Consider the following 27,742-nt stretch of genomic DNA (forward strand, 5'->3'; position numbering starts at 1 on the left):
CTTTTTCTTTTTTAATTGTAGTACCTACTCCTGCAGCTGCTCTCTTTTCCGGTGGAACCCCGCTATATATAAGCAAATGACCGCCTTCTAGGTATATTTCACCAATTCCTTTCTTTTTTGTTTCTGTAATACCTAATATCTCTATTTTGTTTTTATCGAACTCGTAGCTCAATTCTGTTTCTTTACCATTTAGTCCTCTGATATTCCACGTTGCTAGTCTCCAAATGTTATAATTAATTGTTATTAAATCATCTTGGAGGAGATTACTAACTCAGTGAGCTTTATTAGTGGACTGTTTAGCATAGGGTGAATTTAAAATAGAATAAAAAAAATAACAGTAAAAAAACCAGACCTTAAAGTAAATTGTAATAAAAATATTTCCTACCTTGTCATTTCTCGTTGCACAAGCTGGAGCAGGCCTGCTATTTTTCGTACTGCTATTGCTGAGTAGTATAAAGTATAAATCACTCGCGAGGACTATATTGAGTTTCTATACACTTTTCGGAATGATTGTAAGTGACTGTTAACCAAGAGAGTTGGTTGGCGAATTGTCTTTTTAAAAGGAGGCGAGTAGGCAGGTAATTACATACAAAAAACTTTAAGGTTTTTACTTGAAAATAATGATAAAAATTAATACATACTCACTGAATTAGGTATTGGCCTACTCGTATATACGGGGTGTCCCATAATATTGAAAAGAAAATGAATTAAAATATTCTTTACAAAAACAAGAAAATTAAAAATTGTTATTCCTACTTATGTGGACGAACCACAACCGCCCACCACAATACGCAGTATTGTTACGGCTCAAAAGGCAAAGGACATAATTTTACTATAGAGCGTTTATATATACCACTATTAGTTTTCACGGTGGCCACTCTAACTATACCATCAGATCCAGGATGAACCTCAATTATACGGCCCAAAGGCCATTGTAGCGGGGGAATATTATTTTGGCGGATTACCACTAAGGTACCTAGTTGGACGTTTGGAGACGGAGAATTCCATTTAGCCCTTTGATGAAGAGTTTGGAGGTACTCCTTAGACCACCGTTCCCAAATCTGTTGGTGCAACTTATTTAATAATTGCCAACGATTCAACCGATTGTGCGGAACATCGAGCAACTTTTCTTCGGGCGGAGCACTCAAAGGCTCCATGGTCAAAAAATGTCCTGGAGTTAACGCACTAAGATCGTTTGGGTCTGAACTTAACGGGCATATTGGCCTCGAATTCATGATGGCCTCAATTTGAGAAAAAATAGTATATAACTCTTCAAAAGTTAGTACTTGTTCTCCAATTGTGCGAATTAAATGACCCTTTACCGTCTTAATATTAGATTCCCATAAACCTCCAAAGTGTGGAGAAGAAGGGGGAATGAGATGCCATTGAATAGATTCATGAGAAGCAGCTTGTGATGCCAATCTGTTAAGTTCTGCTCTGGCTCCAACAAAGTTAGTGCCATTGTCACTATAAACATGTTGACATCGGCCTCTACGACTGACAAATCGCTTAAACGCAGCTAAAAACGCGTCAGTGGATAAATCAGATACGAGCTCTAAATGAAGAGCTTTTGTTGAGAAACAAATAAAAAGCGACAAATACGCTTTAAGAGTTTGAGACTTTCGAAGTTTGGAAGCTCTTATAGGAAAAGGGCCCGCAAAATCAACTCCAACATTACTGAAAGGTTTTAGTTGAGATATTCGAGCTAGCGGTAGATTTCCCATTAACGGAACTGGAGACAAAGGATTCACCTTAAAACATTTAACACATTTAGACAGTACTCTACGAATGGCTAGTTTGGAAGATATAATCCAAAAACGCTGAGAAATTAGGTATTGAACAGTTTGAAGCCCGGCGTGTAGATATTGCAGATGAGTAGATTCAATAATCATATCAGTTAATTTACAACTGTTAGGAAGTAATGCCGGAAATTTGCGATCATACGAAATGGGCGCATTAGCTAGGCGACTACCTACACGTAGAATTCCCTTTGCATCGATAAAAGGTGAAAGCTTTCTTAAATTTTTTGGAAGCAGCTGTTTATCTTGGATAAAATTTATTAAAGTATTAAAAAAGATCTGCTGTGTTCGTTTAACAAAAACCAGTAAGGAGTTATGTTGCTCCAATAAACTTAAACAATCTATTTCCAGATTACCATATCGGTTTTTGGTTACATAATGGAAAAAACGAATAATGTAACACAAACATCGAACACACCTATTTAAAGACGAATGACGATCCAATAAAATATCTAAAAAATTATTGGGAATTTCAGCAATCAATGCGACAGTCCGCACTTCCAAATTTACATTAGTAGACTCCTTTGAATTAAGTTCAAAGAACGTTAGCGGATCAGATTGTAAGAAGGTTGGCCCCGCCCACCATTTGGAACAGTTAATTAACTCAGAGGGTAAGCAACCCCTTGAACCAATGTCAGCAGGATTTTCTTCAGAAGGAACATAGTGCCAACATGAAGAAGTTACTCGTTCCTGCACATAAGCTACTCTATTGCTCACAAAAGTTTTCCACTGATGAGGGGAAGATTGTAACCAACGTAATGTAACAGCAGAATCAGAATAACAGTATATTTCCTTGATTTCTACTTTATCTTTAATAACAGAAGAAACAAAGGAGACTAGTCGAGCCACTAAAACCGCAGCAGACAATTCTAATCTTGGAATAGTAAGTCCCTCATTAATGGGTGCGACCTTAGATTTAGCTATAACAAAAGAAACAAAAGGTTGGCCTGAAGGTGATAAGCATCGAAAGTACAAGACAGCGCAGTAACCTTTCTCGCTAGCGTCACCAAAACAGTGAACTTCTAAGCGTAAAATATCATCAATTAATAAACGACGAGGTAAATTTAATTTACTCAAATATGCTACATCATCAATGTATTTTTTCCACAAACGGATAATTTCTTTTGATGGAGCATCATCCCAACCAATCTTTTGAGTCCATATTCTTTGAATAAGGTGTTTAATTAGAAATGTTATTGGAGATAAAAATCCAAGAGGATCAAATATTTTTGCTAAATTGGACAAAAGATGACGTTTTGTACAAGAAGAGTCTAAAACTTGAACTTTAAAAGCAAATGTATCCGAAGAAGCGTCCCATTCCAACCCTAATACTTTAAGTGTTTTGGACGAAATACCATCATTAAATGTAAGAGGTTTTATTGCTAAATCTGATACAGCTAATCCTTTCAATAAATCGGGTACATTACTGGACCATTTTTTCAACTCAAAACCTCCTTTGGCAAGTAAGGCAATAAGTTCGTCTCTTAGTGCTAAGGCATTTTCGAAACTAGGACAGGAAGAAACGATATCATCAACGTAGGTTCCAGTTTTAAGTGCCTCGGCTGCTAGAGGAAACGAATCCCCGTCATCATTAGCCAACTGATGTAGACATCTAATAGCAAGATAAGGAGAACAAGAGAGACCATAAACAACTCTGTTGATACGAAGATCTCGAACAGGTTCAGAATTCTTAGAACGCCAAAGTACTCTTTGATAATCTGTTTGAGTAGGATTAATTAAAATTTGCCTATACATTTTAGAAATATCGGCCGTAATTACATAACCATGCAATCGAAAATTAATCAAAATTGTACAGATGTCAGTCTGAAGCTTAGGACTAGTGAATAATTTGTCATTGAGTGAGGGTTGATTTGGAAGATGCCCGGAACCATTAAAAACGACCCTTAATTTACTTGTTAGAGTTTCAGGTCTTAAAACACAATGATGCGATAAATAGTAAACATAAGGTGAATCGAAGTTATTCAATGGGACAGGTTCCATGTGACCGAGCTCAACAAATTCCTTCATAAAGGTGCGGTATTGGTCATAAAGTTCAGGAGATTTTTGAAGCCTTCTTTCTAATGAATAAAACCTACTAAGAGCAAGTGATCTAATATTAGGAAAGACAGGATTTTCTTCCTTAAAAGGTAGATCTACTACAAAGCGTCCTGATTGTTCACGCGTATAAGTATTCATAAACATATTTTCCACTTTAGCGTCATCAGGAGCTAAGCAAAAAACTTCAGGGACTGCTTCTAATTCCCAGAATTTCTTTATTTGCTGATCCAAGGAAACCGTATCGTCAACTTGGCAAAATAAAGAAGTAAGAGTAGGTGCCTTTGAAATATTTACTTTTCCCATAAGCACATAGCCAAATATAGTATTAATTGCATCAGGTTGATCTTGATTGCCGTAAATACGTCCATCCAAAAGAATTGTAGAGAATACATCAGCTCCTAAAAGAATGTCTATGGATCCTCTACGAAAGAAGTTATCATCTGCTAACTTTAAATTAGCAATATGGGGCCAAGTATTAACTTCTAAATTACATAAAGGCTGATCCTCACATATTTTTGTCAAGACTAACGCATCGGTTGTCAAAATAGGAGAAGATTTACGTACTGGTTTAAAAGAAATGGTAACCCCACCTAAATTAGTGTTCGACTGCATAGAACCTAATCCTTGGATGTTAGCTGAAGTTTTCATGGGACGTAAACCTAAACGCCTAAGGGTCTTTTGACAGATGAAGGACGTCATGCTTCCCGAATCTAACAGACACCTAACAGGTTGGTAGTTACCGTGACAATCAAGCACCTCAATACATGCAGTGGAAAGCAAAGTACTTTTATCAGCGGAAGAAAAACACACAGAAACGGATGATCCAGTCGTTGAATTTAAAGTGGATGCCGCCGAATCTTGAACATTCTCTTCTTTCTTAGAAGAGGAGAAGCAAAGTAGTGTATGATGTTTTTTATGGCACGAGTGACAAGTCCATGTAGATTTGCATAGGCTAGAACGATGTGATCCAAGACAGTTAATACACATCTTGTTCTTTTTTATTAATTGAAATCGGTCTACAGGAGATTTTGCCAAAAAAACGGGGCATTTATAAATGGCATGGGTATCATTAGTTTTACAGATAGAACATTTTGGTTCAGGTTCTGTTTGAGCAAGCAATGATGTAGATTTGGAAGAATTAGGTTTTTTAGAAAAGTTAGATTTTGGTTTAGTGTGAAAATCAATATTATCTAAAGCGAGACAACTTTGATTTAAAAAATCAATCAGTTTTTTATAGCTTGGGATGGTTGAATTATTATGAAAAAGCTCAAAACGTGTTACTAAAGAAACAGTTAATCGTTTTAAAATCATTTGAACAAGTATAAAATCCCAATGTACTGTAGGTAGTCCTAGCTTATTTAGAGATGCCACATTTTTCGAAAATGTATCTAACAACTTGCGTAGTTCTTTTGGATCTTCTGAAGTCAGTTGTGGTGAACTTTCAAGGTTATTCCATAAATTGGCAGCGATTACCCTAACATTATTAAACCTTTCACAAAACAGATCATAGGCAATTGGATAATTGTTTGCTGTGATGTCAATATGATCCACAGCATCGCGCGCTGCACCCTTTAAACACGATAGTAACAAATTAAATTTGTCAATTGGTTGTAAGTAAGTAAGAGTATGAACGCGAGCATCAAACTGATCTATAAAACTTCTAAATTCAGTTATTTTTCCACTGAAAGATGGCAATTCCGGTTTCGGTAAATTAAAATAATTTATAGGTAAAGGATTTTGAGACTGTGAAGTTGATGTAGTTTGCTGACTTGATGTTGAAGATTTTCTAAAGGCTTGCACGTATGTTAATTTAATTTTATAATATAATTTGTCAAAATTACTACGGCAATCATCTTCGACTTTAAATAGCGCGTCCTCATTATCTTGCTCAGAAACTAACATAATTATTTTATTATGAAGATCATAAAAATTGTCACGAATTTTTTCCAATCCTTCATACATAACTTCCAAAACCGGGTAAAAATTCTTATCGTCAGCAGCTACCTTTAAAGCAACAGCATGAATTTCAGTCATTTGTTGCACTTCAACTTGTCTTAAAGATTGATATTTTTTAATTTTATCTGCCATTTTGTAAATTTAAATGTACAATTAATAAATTTAGAAAAATATGAAATTAGCGTTAGGAAATAAAATAGGTTCACCACACGAAAATTAATAAAATACAACCGAACTTTGTGCTAATAAAATAGAAAACTATGTCCTCTGCTATTTGAATATTTATAGACAAAAAATAATTATAAAACATAAACCCGTTAAATAAAAATTACTGTGTAAAATAAACACACAGTTTCATCTATAATAGAGTCAACCTGTATAATAATTATTATAACAAAATTTGTCTATTGGCCGACGTTGACAATTTAATAATAATTACTTTTACATTAATGTGTTCCTTTTTTACTTAAAAAACAACATTAACTGAGGTATAGGTACCACTAACGATCGGCACAAACAAAAAACCAATTTACTAATTGATACGTGATTTTAATTTTGTAAAGAATATTTTATCGCCTTATGTTAAAGAATAACAAAAAAATAAAGTCAAAGGAAATGCGGTTAAATAACCTGAATTTGATTCTGATCTTTGTAAATTAGCAAAGTATGACAATAAAATCAAACAATTCAGGTTTAAAAGAAACTTTCCCCGACTATATTACCCTCTTAGAAAAATGAAAAATGCAAGAAAAAAATATAGAAAATGGATCTATCAGGCTCGTAACGGATCAATAAATCTTCTTGGAGGAGATTACTAACTCAGTGAGCTTTATTAGTGGACTGTTTAGCATAGGGTGAATTTAAAATAGAATAAAAAAAATAACAGTAAAAAAACCAGACCTTAAAGTAAATTGTAATAAAAATATTTCCTACCTTGTCATTTCTCGTTGCACAAGCTGGAGCAGGCCTGCTATTTTTCGTACTGCTATTGCTGAGTAGTATTGTAACGTTTGAAAAAACTCCAACATTAATTTAATATCCCAATTCCCAAAAAGAATGTCTATTTTTTTAATTTATTTTGTGAAGTTCAATATCATTATAAGATCCCAAGCCGACCCTGTATACAGCCATGAAGTATTGCAGCAACATTTCAATGTGTTACAAGATTCCTGTTTATTTGAGACGCAAAAACAGAATTTGTAAGAAGTGTTGACAAAAGTACAGTTCTAATGCGTAGATGAACTTTCTAGAACAAATCTTGAACTGAAAGTTGAGTTCTTGTCAACTAGGCATCCCTAAGGATCAAAATCGCTCGGTACTTCCGTCGTATTTTCCCCGATCTGTGGCTTCAGACCGAAGCGCAGATCAGTCCGGTTTGATTTCTTCAAGCGTGAAGATCGCTTGCCGACTCACCCCAAAAGGGCGTGGTGCCTTTTGTTACCCACCGGTAAAGGGTATAGTATGTCGTTCTGGAAGATCTAGTGTGAGGGCACGATGTTTTTTTTTTTTTTACCCCGTAGTGAAGTTGGGTGCTCTTACACTGTGTTTGAGTTGTGACGCAGTACTATACGCCGGCGTGGTATGAAGTCCCTGTATCTTGTCCAAGTTCCTGTTTAAATGAAGTCTTCCGAGTCCCGATTGATGTCCTGATGTAGACATTTTGAGTTCCAGTCCCGTGATGTTTATCCAGTTGATTGCCCCGAAATAAAAAGGAAGCCATGAAGCCCACCTCAGGTCGATGACCCTGTTTGTTTGTAGATGAACCCCCTTTCCGTGTAGTTTGTGACGTGTGATAAAGGATTTTGTTTAAATATGGTATGATATATTTTTTTAAATTTTGCAAGGATCCCAAATGGATAAATATTTTTGTTGGTAAAGAGTTTTGAAAAATAATAGTTGTTTGTGCTTTCATGATGCAACTTGTAAATTAAAATGACAGTGACTTTGACCTTTGACAGCTGCGTCAAAATTTTGTTTTGACATACACTGTCCAACAAGTTCTTTTGTCATTCTTTTGTTATGTTAAATTGAAGATTTTTTTTGTAATGTAAAAGATTTGTAGATATTTTGTCCTGTAAAATCATTTCCTGTTAAAAGTTTTTTTGTTTGTTTAAAAAAAAAACACCGTAAAGTTTTAAATAAATGTTTGTGAAAGTGTATCTATCATCTCATTTCTGTAGCCTTTGGAAAAATTTTAACAGAAAACTAATGCAACTGTATGAAAGTTTTAGTTCAGAAGAAAAGAAAGAATATGGCATAGAAGCCAATAATAAGGAAAGATGTTGTCCCAATGTAACCCCAAAGAGGAATCAATGATGATTGTCCCCCCGATTGGTACCCGTAAGTAAGAAAGTATCCAGTAAGTACCCATAGGTGAAATAGAGGATTTATTTCAAACGGCGTCCCTTTTTGTTAAATAGTAGAAAGATCCTCTAGTCAGAGTAAGTACCCTTATGTATTTAGTTATGGTAGTGTAGTCATCTTAACACCCCTTCACCCTCCCTAACGAATCTACGACCTAGCTCCCGCACAACAAATGAGCTGCCGTCCCGCAACGAGGCTTTATGTGTCTGCTTCTTCTTCTTTAGCCCCATTCTTACCCCCCAGTATCTCTATAGATAGTCTTTCCTTGTTCCCATATGAGCAGACATGTTAAACGCTTCAGTATAAAGTATAAATCACTCGCGAGGACTATATTGAGTTTCTATACACTTTTCGGAATGATTGTAAGTGACTGTTAACCAAGAGAGTTGGTTGGCGAATTGTCTTTTTAAAAGGAGGCGAGTAGGCAGGTAATTACATACAAAAAACTTTAAGGTTTTTACTTGAAAATAATGATAAAAATTAATACATACTCACTGAATTAGGTATTGGCCTACTCGTATATACGGGGTGTCCCATAATATTGAAAAGAAAATGAATTAAAATATTCTTTACAAAAACAAGAAAATTAAAAATTGTTATTCCTACTTATGTGGACGAACCAGTTATAATTACGAATGGAAAGCGAACATACACACACCCAAACTTATATGGAATCACCTGATATTTCTTATTATTTCGTGTGAATTAAAAAAAAACGAACACACGAAGTCAAACAATATTTATTTTAAAGCAATTTGATGACAAATGGATAACAATTAAATTAAACAATAAAGTATTTAACAAGCAAATTGAAACTAGTTGTTTTAAAGTCAATAGCAAAAAAAATTTCGATGTGAAACAAATAATGTTTAAATTGTTTTTATTTATTTTTTTTTGTGTTTTTTGGTAGACAGTGTTATCACCTCTAGTCCTTATACAAGCTTCAGTTTGCGTGGGCACGCTGTAGTAATTAGTGATTACCAGATTGTTAATAAAGAACTTTATTGAATAAGCAAGGTTATAAACATTGTTGTTGTTCCACATCGAACATCCAACCCCCCTCCCGTCCAAGGGCGATGCCATGCCCCGTGACCGCTGACAACCGTCCATAGACACTGTTGCCAGATGTCATCTTAACATTACAACATCTCCCTTTTTCCAAAAATATAGAAACATATAAAACTAAAAATATAATACTTAATTTAAGTGCAATAGTCCTTCAGATAGGCAGGTTTTCTAATAGTTCGTCCAAACTTATTTGTAGGAGGAGATCCTGTTTCATTATTGCTAGGTTGAACAGTCTTAGCAATATTATTGTGAATGTTACTAACAGGCAAACTTGGCCTGGGTATACCTTCTAAAAGAGGAACATCACACTTAGGATTAACTACAACATCATTGTGCGATTTTCTTAACTGAAAAGTGTTTCTTCTCAAAAACCGACCATCAGACTTTTGTATTACATAAGACCTAGGAACCTGACAAGGTTGAACAATTTTGGCAGGCGACCATAACTTAGATCTACCGTCTTGAACTAAGACATTGTTGCCTGTTTCAAATTTTTTTCTAGAAATTGCAGTCTGATCATAACTTAGTTTAGGATTAGCTTTAGACGCTAGTATTTGCTTACTGACATTTGTACAAAGTTTAGGCTTTAGAAGCTTTGTGTTACATGGTAATTTATCGCACAACACACGTGACATTAGCATTTGGGAAGGTGAATAATTCATACCCGTGATAGGTGTGTTACGATAAGCGAGTAAAGCCAAGTTTACATCTTCATTATTTTCAGCACATTTCTTCATCAGTCTCTTGGCTATACCCACTCCCTTTTCCGCTAACCCATTGGATTTAGGATACATTGGACTTGATGTTATTATATTTATCCCCCACTCCTTAGCAAATACCTTAAGCCTATAACTACTAAATGGCATATTGTCAGATATCATAACAGATGGTATTCCGAACAGTGAAAAAATTTCTTTTAAAACACTAATTACACTTTCTGAAGTTTTGTTTCGTAATTCCTTTATTTCTAGCCATCTGCTATAATAATCTACTAGGACTAAATAGGCTTTATTGCCAAATTGAAATAAATCAACCCCTACTTTATTGAAGGGCAGGTCTGGGACTTGATGGGGTATTAAAGGTTCCTTTGAATTTGATATGTTAAATTTTTCACAAATGGAACAACTTTGTACCACCTTAACAATATCATTACTCATGCCCGGCCAATATAGTACAGATCGTGCTCTATTTTTAGATTTGTTAATGCCATAATGGCCAGTGTGTATGAATTTGCTTAAATAATTGCACATTCCAAGAAAAGATTGCAAAGTTTTTACATTTTTGGGTGTTTCTAATTTTAATATACTTTCTACATGATCAGGATCACATTTAATCCCAAATTCAGAAATTATGACTCCTAAAAATTTTACTTGGTTTACCCTGTATTGCAATTTATTTTTATTAAATTTAACATTATGCTTTTAGCTCTATCAATGACATTTTTAAAAATTATATCATGTTCCTGTATACTATTTGCTGCAATTATTAGGTCATCAAAATAAATTTCGATCCCATTTATGTCCCCAAAAATATTAAAGTTCAAATTCTGCATTACCTCAGGAGCTGATGACAACCCGAAAGGCATTCGTAAATATCTGTAAACACCATGAGGTGTACTAAAGCAACACATTTTACTGCTATCTTCATCTAACACTACTTAAATAAACCCATCCTTCATGTCCAGGACTGAAAAGTATTTTTTTCCTGCCAATCTACTAAAAATTTCCTCCGCAGAGGGTATTAAACACCTCTCCCTTATGATGCCCTGATTTAGATACTGTGGATCAAGGCATAACCTTAAACTACCATTAGGTTTCTCCACAGTAACTAAATTATGGCACCACTCAATAGGTCCCTGGTGTCAGAAGTGGGATCCCACATCGTCATCTTAACATTACAACACACGCTCCTAATCAAATTATCAACATTTTGTTGTGGTAGGTTACTCCATCTTTCAAGAGTAGCTTGTACTAGCCGTGCGGTGTTTTGTGGATTATCCCGGCGAGCTCTAATTTTTCTTTTAAGCATATCCAACAAATACTCTATAGGGTTAAGCTCGAGTGAGCAAGCAGGCCACTCCAAACAAGTGATAACTTCTGCTTAAATGATATCTCTAGTCACTCTAATGCAGTCATGTCAAAGATACGGCCCGCGGGCCGCATCCGGCCCCCGGGCCATACCAATACGGCCCGCGATCGCAATGTGTCACAGAAAGAAGAATCATGTTTTTTAGAGCTTTTAGACTTCACTCGATTGCTCTACGGAAGTTTTAAAATGCGTACACTACACTACATTTATAAGTCATTTCAAAGGCAGCGCGTGCCTAGACAAGCGAGAGAGATAGACAGTAACACCATCTCTTAGCGGAAACACCCTATTATTTTTGTTGAGAACAATAGAATCTTCCATGCGCTTCGAGTCTAGACTAGAACCTTCCTTATCGATATAAAAGAAGTGCGTCGACGTGTCACGTGAGTCAGTTGCGAAGTAGTGGTTGAGAAGGTATTGTACATTTGTTTGTGTCGTGCGTGTGCGATATCCATAATTGTGTCGAGTTCCATATTTGTTACGATTTCGGCATAATGTCACAAAAACGTAAAGTTGATAGTGAACGTAGAGTTTTTCAGTCTAAATGGGAAAATGCATATTTTTTCATAGAATGGAAAGGTAAACCACTGTGTTTGATTTGCAATCAAACAGTTGCTGTTTGTAAGGAGTTTAACTTGAAGAGACACTATGATACGAATCATAAATCAAAATTCGATTGTTACACTGAAAAAATAAGAATGGACAGATTGTCATCTTTAAAATCTAAACTTCAAGGTCAACAATCGATGTTTAGTAAAGCTAATACTGAGAGCGAAGATGCCCTGAAATCAAGTTTTATTATTGCATTAGAAATCGCGAAGAGATCAAAACCTTTCACTGATGGTGATTTTATTAAAGACTGTATGTTGAAAGTTGCCGATGTTTCATTTCCATTTCAAAAGTCAATAATTCAAAATATTTCGCTGTCAAGAAACACTGTTGCTTCAAGAATAAATGATTTATCTCAAAATTTGGTTCTTCAACTGAAGGAGAAAATTAAGGAATTTACAAACTTTTCACTGGCTGTTGATGAGAGCACTGATACTGTTGATACAGCTCAACTTGCTGTTTTTATACGAGGTATTAACAGTAACTTTGAAATAACTGAAGAACTATTAAAGTGCGTTCCATTGACAGGTACTACAACAGCAAATGATATTTATTCTGCATTGGAGCATTTGATGGCAGAATATGGACTCGATTGGAATATACTTAGCAGCACAACTACGGATGGCGCTCCTGCCATGGTTGGCCAACATTCGGGCGTTGTAACTAAATTAAAACAGAAAACATCAGGAAATTTTGTGGGATTTCACTGTATAATTCACCAGGAATCATTGGCATCCAAACATTTAAAAATGGACCATGTCATGCAACCTATAATTAAAATAGTAAATTTTATAAGGAGCAGAGGACTAAATCACCGACAGTTCAGGCAGTTTTTACAACATTTGGACGAAAAGTTTTCTGATGTCCCTTATTTCACCGAAGTTCGTTGGCTCAGTCGAGGAGTAGTTTTAGAAAGATTTTTTGCATTACGTGACCCTATTCAAGCTTTCATGTTAGAAAAAGGCAACCCAATTGATTATGACAATGACTGGTGGGTTGATTGTGCCTTTTTGGTAGATATGAATAAACACTTGACTGATCTGAATGTAAAGTTACAGGGTAAAAATCTGATTGTCACTCAAATGTACTCATGTATTCAAGCCTTTGAAACAAAGTAGAGGCTGTGGGAAAATCAGGTAAAAAATCAAACTTCGGATCATTTCCCTCATTTAAAATCATTTGGCACAGTGGATCAAAAAAAATTGGATCAATATTCTCAACTTCTGCAAAATCTTATCACGGAATTCAACAATCGTTTTGAAGACTTCCACAAAATGAATGAAATGGAATTCCCAATTTTCAACAATCCATTCAATTTTGAAGCTTCACAGGCACCAGTTCATTTGCAAATGGAGTTGATAGATCTTCAATCGGACAGTATTTTGAAAGAAAAATTTAAAGAGGTTAACGCACTTACATTTTATACACAATATTTCAAGAGTTTGGATAACTACCCGGAATTAAAAAAGCATGCAGCACGCATTCTGTGCATGTTTGGTAGCACCTATTTATGTGAGCAGATGTTTTCCGTCATGAAAATAAATAAGAACAAACATCGTACAAGACTTACAAATGAACATCTCCAATCAATTCTTAAAATGAATACAACGAATATGATACCTGACATCAATGAGCTTGTCAAAAACAAGAGAAGTCAGGTATCTGGATCCTCGAGCTCAAAATAATTACCCTCTTTTATAACTTTGATATGATTTTTAACAACCGTATATTATAAGTATACTATTAAATAAAATGTTATAATAATTCAGTACATTTTTTTTTATTTGAATCTGACCCGCCGACACATTCTGAATTTAATATATGGCCCTCTGCAAAATTGAGTTTGACACCCCTGCTCTAATGGTATGTGGAGGTCCATTATCATGCAAGAAAATTAAATTTTCTACTGTTACAGAACCTAACTACAGGTTATCAACATATCTGTGAGCAATAAAAGTTGATTGGATGAAAATTAAAGGAGTATTTTTACGGACCACAATTTCTGTCCAGAACATTACACTTCCCCTTGTATATTTGTGAACAGATCTGACAGTTTTCGTTCTTGCTTGTCTTCCTCGACCTCTAAGTACACGATTTCGTGGGTCATGTTGTGATTTTACACAAATAATGACTTTTTCTGAAACTAGTACATTTTTTCATTTCCCAATGTTCCAGTTTTGGTGGTGAAGACATCAATTTAGGCGATCAATCTTGTGCTGCCTGGATAACTCGGGAACCCATAACTGTATCCTGCTGTATACTTCTTGGCACGAACTCGTCTTCTTATCGTTTCAACTGAAACAGTTACACCTGTAGCTTCCAAACGCTGCCTTTGGAGCTGCAAGTGACAAATGGTTGGGTGTCTTCCAGCTGATTGGACTATTAAACGATTGTGGCGAGCCATTATTAATTTTTGGCGACTTTGCCTTGCTTTATTTTTTAGCTTTCCTAGTTCCTGTTACCCAGAATAAGTATTGGACAGAACCCCCTGTGTTACAACCAGCTCTACAGCTATCTCTCTCTGAGAACATTACTTGCTCCACAAGACCAATAATCTTTCCTCGTTGTAAGTTCTATAACCCCACATGAGGCATATTTTCGGTTTTGGACGCAAAAGTTAGTTTATTTATTTCCGTTCAATTTGAACTCAAGCAAATAACCTATACTGTACCGAGATGTACTATCTGATTGTCTTATAGATTTGTTTATTTTCAATAAAAATCTTTATTCTTCGTAACAATAACAAGTTTTTTTAAAGAAATAAATATTACTTTGAAATACATGGTGATTCCATATAAGTTTGGGTGTGTGTATTTGTAAACACACAGTACTGATCAAAGTTACCGTTTGTCGAGCAATATTCTATTGTTACTCCTAATTCAGTGCTCGTATTTATATTTCTTTAAATCATATTACTCATGATTTCCCAATGTCAGTACGTTGATGTTCAGTTTGTCAGTTCAACTCAGGTTATTAATTTTACAAGTTTCAAATTCTTAGTGTGTGAAAGGAGCGTAACACCTTTTCTAGAAAATGTCATACCAAGACGGGTTCAGAAAAACGAGATCGACCATAGATCAGATTTTTAGTCGAAGGCAGCTGCTTGAAATATGATGGCAATTGAATAGAATCATCCATAATCTCTTTATAGAATTTTGATACGCATATGACCGAATTAATAGAGATCAGACGTGGAAGACAATAATGGAACTTTCAGTTCAAAAAAAAGTTATCCAGGTCTTTAAATTATAGTAAACGGCTGTAGATCCAGAGTACGAATAGGTCACAAACTCTAAGAATCGTTTGAAATAAACAGTGGCCTAAAACAATGAGACACATAACCTAAATAACAACAATTGGTGGTTATAGACACCTTCTCAAAAAATTTCTCTTAATGTTTTCTCTTGAGTTTCTCTTGAAACGTCCAGTTTTTTTAGGTAAAATATTATGTAATTGTCATAACAACCGAACTGTTGCTAATCCCATTGAAACATAATACCTCTTTACTTCTCCTTTTTAATATATTATAATCCTGAAAAAAGTGGTTTGTTTGAACCGCAAAAACTAGAACAGAAATACTGACAGTAAATTGACCAAAATTACTACTAGCGTACGCGGATGACATTGAAATTGTAGGAAACACCGTCATCAATGTACAGGAAACTTTCAACAAATTGAAGATAGATCAAAAAGAGATTAGATCGTTGCTCATGTATGGATGGGTAAGCCGCGGAAGGTGACAAAATCAATACAAAGAAAACTCAGATGTTGTGATAGAAAAATCCTCATAAGGATCTTCGGACCAAATCACCACCCGAATGCTAATCAATGCCGAATCATAACAAATGCCGAGGTCAAACAGATATATGGGGGTATCGACGTAGTCCAACAGATTAAATCCCGACGTCTAAGATGGGCTGCCATAATAACCGCCTTACCAAGTTAATCTGGAGGACGTCCACGAATGCGATGGATGGAGCGATAACATAATGGTCAGATTTAATAATAATCGGGCTACCCATTAACTTATCTATCATGCACGACTGTTCGAGATAGAAGCGAGATTTGCAGTCAGCCAATATCCACCCCAGGTTGTAGGGTTTAAAAGAAGAAGAATAAGAATGACATAAAGACGAGCGTCACGATAACGCCAATATTAAATGTAAAAATCAGAGACGGCAGGGTTAATTGGAGCTGTAGTGTAGTGCAATTTTAAGAAGAAAACAGTTTCACCTTTAAGTTGGCCAAAAACCTGACAAATGGTAACCAACTTTATTAACAAATTTAGACATTTTAGAATACATACTTATTTTTCGCCGTGGTCTTATTTATTTACTTACGTAATTTTCTAATTAGTTTTTACAATCATTTCAATACCTTTAAAACCTTTTTATTTTTTTAATATTAAGTTTTATATGTTCTCTCCATAAACAGGATAGCACAATATGTTGCAGACCAGTGATAATAAACTAACTTCTTTTTCGATTCCTGCCTATATACACTCCGAATTTCTCTTTTGTCACACAACCGAAATAGAAATTAGCAATATCTGTCCCATATAAAACGTGAATACAACAACCGAGCCCTTTTTTTGGCCGAAGCCGTAAAAACAGACTGTAGTGAGTAAACTTCCTTTTTAGCAACTGCCGCTGCCTGTTCTGTACTCCGACATCAATGAATTCTGCTGTCCCATACAAAATGACGCTACTTTATGAAGGCCGTAAAGATATTTTACAATGGCGAAGGCGCATTTCCGTTGCTGAAAGATACAAGGGACGTGAAATTTGTTCCTAGGAAATGTTTAATGGCGGGTCCCTTGGGATCGCGTGTTAAGTTGAATAGGTGGACATTGATAACATACATTTTCAATAACATGGATATTTTCTCTTCAATGTATTCTCAGTTAGATAACAATAAAATTATTGTTAGACCAGAAAGAATTCTTGAACTTAATTTTTTGGCAACAGAATAATTATATTTAAAGCATTCCATAATAACAATATGAATGTTTTATCTTTTAGTCCAAGTAATGAAGCTTAAAATAGGACAAAACCTCGCAATTTTTACAGAATGGATCGATTTGCTTGAAAATTTGAGAATAAGTAGTGGATAGTACAAGAATCAAAATCTATATCATGCCAAAAGGCGCTTTTGCCATGGGGGTGGTTGCCCCCCATCTGGGGGTGGAAACTTTTATTATATTTTGACCGGAAGAGTAGATAAAAACATTCATTATAAGCAAACAACGTTCTATACATTTTTTTTGATAAAATTAATAGTTTTCGATTTATTCGCTATCGAAAGTGTTAGTTTTATATCGAAAAAATCAATGTTTTTAATAAGTTTTCTGCTGATAACTCCAAAAGTTTTCGTTTTATCAAAACAACTTTACTTAACAAAAATGTACCTTTTGAACAAATAAACAAAACCGTTTTTTTATTTTCTTTAAGACCACTAGTAATCGAGCTAAACTTTATGATATGTTGGCTCTTCTTCGTCAAATGCTAAATGTAGTTTCAAAGTCAAAGGACGGGAAAACTATGCATTTTCGAGGATAACTTGTTGAAACTAATTTTAAGTATTTAAAAATATGTATCTCCAGAAATAAAAAAATCTCTAGCTAAAAAAATTAAGTGACTTATAATGAAAAGAATGTCAGTACCTAATTTTTCAGCAAAAAAGTGATCGTAAACAACACCCTAATCACAACCCTAATTAAGATTTGTCATTGACCTGATTTGGTTTTCTTGACTAATGTATTATTATTAGGTTCTAGAAGTTTGATCGGCTTAGGATGATTACTTTTTTAAAAAATGCAGTTAAAAGCGAATAACGAGTTTTTGTAGTTTGGTAAAGAAACCCTTCCCTTCAGAATAGAAAGATTAGCATCACAGATCCGAAAAAATATTTAAATATGAAATTATAGCTTATTTAATTCCCAAGAACATGGTTTGCAAAAATTTTTTTACGGCAAAAATTGAGTGAGGTATTGACAATTAAAACTTGTAATATCATGCAAAAACCACCTTTACCAACCCTTTCAATGCCACCTCTTTTTGTGACTGAGAATTTTAAAAGGATTTAATATTAATAACTTTATAGATCCTGTGACAACCTACAAAATTCTTTTTTATCGAACTTTCTAAAATAAAAAATATAAAAGTTACGGTTAAAAAATCAATACATTTTTTTGAAAAACAAAAAAGGATAAATCCAATTGGAAGCATAATAATGTTAAGTTAGCGGTGTTTTCAGTCATTGGCCTTATTTATTCTTCTTTATTTATGTATTATTAATAGATTCTAGAAGTTTGACTGGCTTAGAATCATTAATTTTATAAAACTGAAGTTTAAAGCGAATAACCAATGTTTGCAATTTGGTAAAAAATGCAATTTTCTTCAGAATGGAAATATTAGCATCAGAGATACGAAAACATGTTTACATATGAAATTGTAGGTAATTTAATTCCCAACAACATGTTTTGATAAAATTTGTTCTACAACAAAAATTGAGTGAATCGTAAAGGAGTATACCATCGAAAAATATTGATTTTTTAGATATAAAACTAACACTTTCGATAGCGAAAAAATTAAAATCTCTTAATTCTATCAAAAAAATGCATAGAACATTTTTTGCTTAGAATGAATGTTTTTATTAACTTTTGCGGTCAAAATATAATAAAAAATGTCCACCCTCGAGATGGGGTGGCAACCACCCCCATGGTAAAAGCGCCTGTCGGTATCATATAGATTTTGATCCATGGACTATCCACTATTTATTCTCAAATTTTCAAACAAATTGATCCATTCTGTAAAAATTGCGAGGTGCAAAGTTTTGGTTCCTGGACTATTTTATATTTTTTGTAGAATAAAGTTATATCTTTAAATTTTTTTGTGAAGAGACCGGGAGGTTGATCTGGAGGCCGGTACAGAAATTTTTATGGTATTATTCCTTAGTCTAATTGTATTCAGTGTAAGGTGTAAGAGAATGCTTCAAGTTCGAAGGCACCAAAATTACCACCATGTTAGCAATTTTGGCAGGAGAATTGTTGTCTATAGAGATATGGGTTTGTCGTATCTCGAAATTAGCCGTTGTGTTAATTGTACGGCACTGTATGGGTATGTGTCGTGTGTGAACAAATGAAGGTAGAGGAACACGAAGAAAACTAACTGGTCAACCTATAGTCATCAAGATAGGCGCTTTAGACTACTGGCTCTGCGAGATAGTTCTGCTACTACGAATCAAATCGCTGATCAATGGTTTAGAGTAAAAGGTAGACCTGTTACTATGCATATACCATATCATCGCATACGAGCCTTTGGACTGGTTTCATTCCGCCCACGACTAGTGCTTCCTTTGACTGCGGAACACTGTCATCAACGTTTTAATTGGTGCAGAGTGTGATGGTACACGACAACCCTTACTGAATTTTCCTAATTTATTTGTTATAAAAATAAGGTTATAATATTATAATTGCAATTTGTATAATTTATTACGATAGTAGCAAAGTTCAAAGTATTGAACTCATTTGAAAGACTGCAAAGAAAGCACACGTCATTCTTAATATACGTTTAGTACCTCACCATATATGGTCATACATATTGGCACTGTTTTTAACTATAACAAATATAAATAGGAAGGTCGAGTACCTGAGACATCGTTGTTGTCGTTGCACTCTCTAGCGCGTAGTCAGGGGACATAGTTACCGAGAAATGCGTTATCCCCGACCTATCTCAAGGTCAACGTAATAATAAAGTTTGTGTAAAAAGTTTAAGTTTGTTTGTTCGGGGTAGTGTCTTCCTCTAGCAACCCCCAACTTCATATAGACTGCCTTCAGTTAAAGAATGGAGTTTTCTGATTCGCATATAGATTGAGGTATGCAGCTCTACACTTAAGATGGGAAACAATCAGAACAAAATAAAAGAGGAACAGATCTTCATAAACCAAGCAGGCAACAGCAGAGGTGTGACAGCTGAAACCGGCGAAAACGAGAAGCTATCAATCCCTGGAATTTTGGGAATTGTGTCGTTCAGCCTGGCCCTAATCATCGTTGGATGGATACTGTATCGACGATGGAAGAAGCAGCTTCGACGCCACATCCGACAGGAAGTATCTAACTCAATGGAGATGCCGAGGTTAGACGCCCAGAATCCAGGACCACACGCATAGACACATGTGCCCATATTCGTGAGTAATTTTTCTGCTGCCCAATGGCAGCATTGAATGGTATAATAGCACAATGTAGCCTTCAGCGATGAATCGCGATGTTGTTTACGAATCTATGTTTGTAGGATGGTAAGACGCTGCCGTGGAGAGCGACGAGATATCGGGTTTGCTATTGAGAGGCATGTACACAGAACAGTTGGAGTAATGGCTGGGGAGGCTATATCCTATGGTGGCCAATCACCACTTGTGTTTATTTGAGGCAGTATGATAACTGTAGGTTATGTTAATGACATCTGACAAAACGCTTACTGCCTTGTCTAGTCGACCGTCGACACGTCTTTTTTGAGCAAGACAACGCGAGTCGCCATATTGCTCGTCAAACTATGGACTTTCTCCAAGACCTAAGTTGGCGTTAATATTTTGCCATGGCCACTTCATTCACCGAATTTAAATAAATCGCCTTAATTCACTTTATTGGTTCTTTGGCTATGTGATTTGTCGAAATCTCTATTTTTGTTGTATGTTTCATGCTTGTTTACACTATTTGTTGGTCCTGCTGTTTTATTTGCAGAAAAATGTATACGACAGCTACACTCTTCACCTTCAAAACGCGTTTTGATTTTTGTCGATAGGAAACGTATAAAAAGATATCGAATTTTTACCATCCATTCAGTCAGTTGTTGCATCTTTTTTAGGATTCCAGAATCGACATTCTCAGGAAAATTCGGCTTGTGTGTGTGGGAGAGAAAAAATGGCTCGGATGCGGGTCCGTTAGCCACAGATTTTTATTTTATTTTTACCTCAATTTATTAGTTTTGTTATATTTATACCTATTTCACTTAAGTGACTATATTTGTTTCTCTCAAGTAGTTAATAAGTAATTTAAATATTTCCATTTTATGACAACTTAGTAGATATTCTATACTAATTGGACAATGAACTTGTGTTTGTCGTAAATTGTAATATAATTGATTTATTTTATATATCTCTCGTTAATTTTGCATTCAAAGAAAATATGGTTCAAATCTCTAATCGAAACATTGTTAGTATGATTTTTAGAGGTCAAATCTCTGGCGACTGGACTATAGCTTAATATTGACTAAGTTAGTCATTTCAATCCATGCAAATTATTAATGGTCAATATTGTTATCCCTTTAAATTTATATTTCTATGCTAATTTAAAAGCTCATTAAATATAACTTCACCTTATCACCATGAAAACTCACCAGGGGCGTAACAGAGGCCCCCGCAGCGTGAAACTTGCGGGGGGCCCAAATCGCTTGAATCTTGTCAACTGATATTATGTAAAAATCTGTTAGTGTTATAATATTTTACGTTGGGTGTTTAAAAATTTTTTTTTTTTTTTTAATTAATTTGATGGCTTTGGTAGGGACCAATTAGCCAGACAATTTTTTCTTTAACTATAACAATTCTTTTTGTTTTTTATTTTTTTTTTTAATTTAAAACTCATCCTTACTCACGATTACAATGCTCAAAATATTAGTAAGGTAAGATTAATGTGTGCAAATTTTTCTTTTGTTTTCTTTATAATTTAATTTTTACTTATCTTTTTATATGTATAATTTATTTTGCTTTTTTTTTCTTTATATTCTTTTTTACTATTGTTTTTTTTTTTTGTTTTTTTTTTATTATTATTTTTTTTTTAATTTTTTTTAAATTTTTTTGTTTAAAATTAAAAACGTAAATTTCTAAATAGACGTATTTAGCAAGTGAATCATCTCATACGATCTAGAAACTTAATCCCTTCCGGCCTACCGAAATTATATAACGACAATAAACTATAATGCTTTGTACGTGACTAGTCAAAGATTTAAGAATTGCAATTTGCCGAATTCTAGAACAATATTTCTAAATCTAAAAATGGGTTTTCTCTTTAATCTTTACCTACGTTTAGTTTTCGATACAATTATCCACAGGCGTAACAGAGGCCCCCGCAGCATGAAGCTTACGGGGGACCTGTTGAGACTGTGTTGTTATATTATTTGCATACATACGTTTTTAAGCAGGGCAGTAATGAAAATGAAGTTGTCCATCCGAATTAATAAAATTGTACATATATTCGCTGATAGTAGATAGTACACGAAGAAACTTGTTCATCTCATAGAATAATTCTAATGTAATCATTTAGTAATTTTTGTTCTATTTTATTCTATACCAATAAAAATGAAAAATGTAAGTCGTCATAAACAACGCATGAATACACCAATAGCTCAGTAAATGAGAGTTTTGGAGTGAAATTATCAGCGTCACGACGGACGTATTTGCTTGACAATTTGGATTTAGGTTCAAGTTACACTCCACTTCAAATTGGGTTTAAGCCGTTGGTTGCTTTTACTTCGGGGGGTGACATCCCTCCTTGGGGTGAAAAACATACGTTTAAAATAAGTCCAGAAATGTATAAATTGACTAATTATTAGCAACTGCTTGTTCTTCTATAGAGTTTCTTTATCTATGCTAATACTTTTCAAGTCATTTGCGAGTGAAAGGTTTATTTTTCAAAAAAAAAAACAAAGTTTTCAGAGGGGTTTTTCGAAAATAACTCAAAAATAAGTATTTATCGAATTAAATATTAGATATCGAAAAAATATTTATAGCAAAAATGTAGCTTATAAGATACAGAAAATGGTGTACTTATTCATGAAGTCTATCGACACAGTAAAAGCACAGTTGAAGCTCATAAAGAATTATTCTTATTTGTCGAATTCCAAATCGAATATTTCAACCTGAAATAACCAAAAAATGAAGCAATTTTCGGGAAAAACCCTTAAAACTTTTTTAAATGTTTCAAAAAACAGCTTTATTTTTATTTTTTGTAAAAGTTTCTGGCACCAAAACTATACGAGTTACGCTCAAAATAAAGTTGGCCCCTTTTTTGGTAAAAAAAATCGTGAAAATCTGCCCCTGTTTCGCACCCCAAATAAAATGTATCATTACCGCTTTACCATTTACTTTACATCTTTATTGTTTATATGATCTGTAAGTTTGACCGGTTCGAAGTTCTTATTTTTGAAAAAAATTTAAAGTTTTTTTATTTTGGAAAAATGCCTTTTTTTCAAAATAACTTAAAAAGTATTATTGATACGAAAAATCTTAACCCTTAAGTACTAACACCCCGTCTCTCAGACGGCATCGCTTATCGAAAGTGGGATATTTCCCTTCCTAGAAAATTTTGAAGGTCACCCGTTTATGACTTTTCAAGTTGGGTTGTTCTTTAGTAGTACTGAATTCGACAAGTTGCTGCAGGTTGTTATTCGAATGATATTTAGGCTCAAAGTGTGATTTCCGTCTAATAGACGGGGTGTTAGTGTTTGTGCCCAGTTCGTCATTACACATAATGTGCCCCAGATCGTCAAAAAACATCAAATAAGAGAATAAATACCCTGAGGAAACTCTTTTAAAAGGGTTTTATGAGGTAGAAGACGACATCAGCGAAGTGGAATCAATGTGTGATGAAAATGCTGCCACTGGCTACCATTGCTACACTGTACCAAGTGTAGTACCTGTCAGTTTTTTTTTGTTTTAACATTTTTTAAAAATCTTATTATTTTCATTTTTCTTACTCTTTGTTTAACTCGATTATAAATTTTTATTAAGATTCTTTAATTTGTTTAATTTTTATCACACTTTTTGTCAGGAGGAAAAAATTACACAAACAATCCTTCCATTCTTGTTATAATGTCTTTTATTTTAATAAATACAGAAAAACGAGATTAATTACCTTGTTTTTTAGATAATCAATACTTTCAGTAAGTCATTGAGATATTTTTTTGCATTAAAATGTTTAACAAAAACAAAAATTTCCACTAAAATGTTAAACCCGTCTGTCAGGCGGTTAGTTAGTGTTTACGCCATTGATTTAAGATGTTAGTACTTAAGGGTTAAAGAGTAAAGAAATGTAGGTAAGTCTTGCTTTTATAAATATTTTGGCTTTATTTTGTTTTTCTGTAAGACAAAAATTGGTTAAGGCATGGCTGTTTAAAATTTGAATATACTCGTGACTAGTGACTCGTTCAAGCCCTTCAACTAGAACCCTTTAAAAAATAAGCACTTTGAACAGGTGAAACTTACAGGTCGTATAAAAAAGTTAGGTAATTTGTAAGGCGATAATGATTAGTTTCATTTGGGGTGCTAAATAGAGGGAGATTTTCACAATATTTTACGAAAAAATGGGATTAACTGTATTTTGAGCGTAACTGGCTTAGTTTTGATGCTAGAAACTTTTGTAAAAAATAAAGCTTCTTTTAACACTTTAAAAAAGTTCATTTCAAGTTCAGTTCAAGTTTCCCCGAACAGTATTTCAGTTTTTGGTTATTTCACGTTGAAATATTCGATTTGGAATTTGACGAATAAGAAAAACTTTTCATGAGCTACAATATTTCTTTTACTGAGTCAATAGACTTCATTTTTGTTTCATTTTTTTTTATAAGCTAGATACATTTTTGCTAACAATATTCTTTTCGATCGAATAGTTGTTACTCTTTGAACTATTTGCGAAAAATCGCCTAAAAACATGGTTTTTTGTTGAACAATAAACATTTTTAGTCATACATAACTCGAAAAGTCTTGAGTTGACCACTTCGGTGGTGGCACTGAAAATTACACGGTATCGCCATATTTTCCGTTCATTTACTGGGCTGTAACACATATAGATATTTGTTACACATACACATGTCGCATTTAGTAATTTTTTAAAGGGGGCCCCATTTCCAATTCTGCCGGGGGGGGGGGGGGCGACGGAGTTTGTTACGCCACTGAAACCCACCTCAAATCCAAGTCCAACTTTTAATCAAGAATTTCGAGTTCTTTGCTCACAATCAGACAACCTCATAACATCGCGTCACCCGGTAGTACTTAACGATCTATATTATTTCTCCTTGTCGTTGTCGCAATCCAACAATGCATATTTTTACTCCAGTGACCGTTTTGTACATTCATACGACAAAGAGAATTTATTCGCAACCTTGGCAACGGTTTGCTCAGCTTTAAAGGTTACACCAGAACTGTCTCCCTCCTCGTTTACTTTCTCTTTTAAGCCGTCCACGACAAGAAGGCGTGAAATTCACTTCTTCCATGTAATTATTTCGCCTTCATTATGCTGTGTTCACTGTGTGGCTGCTAGCGATACTTGAGTAATGTTTATTTACAGTTAGGGAGTAAATGGGATGGGAAGTGCGTACGGAATGCTGCCTACAATTTACATATGTAGTAAATTATCGCGGTTGGGTTAGGTCAAATTTGGATTAAACTGGAAGATTTATTATTTGGGGGGCGACTATGGTTGGCAAGATTGCTAGATCATTGCGACACACGATAATGGTGTGAGCTATTGGGAGATTTTGTTCTTGTCATCGATGTGAAATTGCGACAGACGTAAATTATTAAGCACACCTTTTTTGGTTGCAATATTATATTATTACAACATAATATATACTTAATACAGATTGTTCTATAACAGGAGTGAGAATTATTATTTTAAATGTTGCCCTACTTACGCGCTCAAATTTGTAATCACCATAAAACGTATTAAAAACGTTGATATTTATAAAAAAAAACGTTGCGCGTCGGATATATTATAATTATACAGGGTGTCCCGAAAAGATTGGTCATAAATTATACCACAGATTCTGGGGTCAAAAATAGGTTGATTGAACCTCACTTACCTATATACAATAGTGCACACAAAAAAAGTTACAGCCCTTTGTAGTTACAAAATGAAAATCGATTTTTTTTTCATATATCGAAAACTCTTAGAAATTTTTTATTGAAAATGAATATGTGGCATTCTGATGGCAGAACCACCTTAAAACAAAATTATAGTGAAATTTATCCACCCCATAAAAATTTTATGGGTGTTTTGTTCCCTTAAACCCCCCAAACTTTTGTGTACGTTCTAATTAAATTATTATTGTGGCACCATTAGTTAAACACAATGTTTTTAAAACTTTTTTGCCTCTCAGTACTTTTTCGATAAGCCAGTGTTTATCGAAATATTTTGAATATTTGTCGAAATCACCACATATTTGTATATGATTAAATACGGTTGTAGAAAGCTGTTAATAATCTAAAAATTTATTTATAATTTACATTTTTAAGTATATTTTGAAAAAGAAGCCACATCTCGATAAAAGGTGACATCAAAAAAATACTAAGAGCCAAAAAAGTTTTTAAAACACTGTGTTTAACTAATTGTACCACAATATTAGTTTAATTGGAACGTACACAAACATTTGGGGGGTTTAAAGGAACAAAACCCCTATAAAATATTTATGTAAATATATTAAAGAAGAAGACGCATCTCGATAAAAACTGGCTTATCGAAAAAATACTAAGAGGCAAAAAAGTTTTAAAAACGTTGTGTTTAACTAATAGTCCCACAATGATGAATTAATTGGAACGTACACAAACATTTGGGGGGGGGGGTGGTTTAAGGGAACAAAACCCTCATAAAATTTTTATGGGGTGGACAAATTTCACTATAATTTTGTTTTAAGATGGTCCTGCCATAAGAATGATACCTGTCTATTTTCAATAAAAAATCTCTAATAGTTTTCGATATATTGAAAAAAAATCGATTTTCATTTTGTAACTTCAAAGGGCTGAACCTTTTTTTATGAGCCCATTTTTACTAAGGTAAGTTAGGTTCAATCGAACTATTCTTGGCTCCAGAATGCGTGGTATAATTTATGACCAATCTTTTCGGGACACCCTGTACAATAATTTAATTTACTGAGTATTGGAATAATACAAAAATAAAGCATGTTATATAATAAAGGATACAATTAAATTCAAATCATTGTAGAGGAAAACTTAATTATTTTAATAAATTCTTTCCAGTAATAGTGTAAATTCTTCTCTTAGAAGTTCCTTATAATGTAGCTTGCAAATCCGCTACTTTTTGGAATTTTTTTCATTGACGCACTCTGCATTTAGAGGGCCTCTCATTTAGATGTGTTGATTTTTATTTTAGTAAATATTTGTATTTGTTAGTGGGTCCATTTATATTTTCTTTGTCCGCCCGGTATATACATTTTGATATATCATTTTATAATGAAGATGGTGATGCCCGATTCCAATTTCAAAAGTTATTTCCATTATCTCGAATAGTATTTATTGAGAAAATACTATTATTTATTCTGCCATTTTCATTTTCATTCATTTTATGGGTCCTTGTATACTACTCATCTTCATTATTTGTGCATACGGTACACCATCAGTAAATAGGAATGAACTTCGGTATAAAAGCTTTATTCTCTCATTTTATTAGTCACCATTCAATATTTACATTTTAGTATTGATGAAGTTACTCTATATAAAAATAATCTGCCATTGTTGACAGGCAAGTAAAAGATTTAGTTAAGAAATTTAGCTAATGGTCTGCAGGCTTCCTCCGGTACTATCCTAGGTTACTTACAGCTTAAGATCTTCTTCGGATGATGTTAGATGGTGTTACCAAATGGTGAACTACAACAATTGAGTACTCTGGCTGGTTGCGTGGGGAATCAAATTCATCACGTGGCTGTCTGGGGAACAAAACTCATCAGGTGGTTTTCTGGGTAACAAAACTCATCATGAAGGCTAGAGCCACGTCCTTCTCCTGGATGCCAACGAGGTTT

Source organism: Diabrotica virgifera, chromosome 2 (genome assembly GCF_917563875.1).
Source record: "Diabrotica virgifera virgifera chromosome 2, PGI_DIABVI_V3a".
Taxonomy (NCBI): Eukaryota; Metazoa; Arthropoda; class Insecta; order Coleoptera; family Chrysomelidae; genus Diabrotica; species Diabrotica virgifera.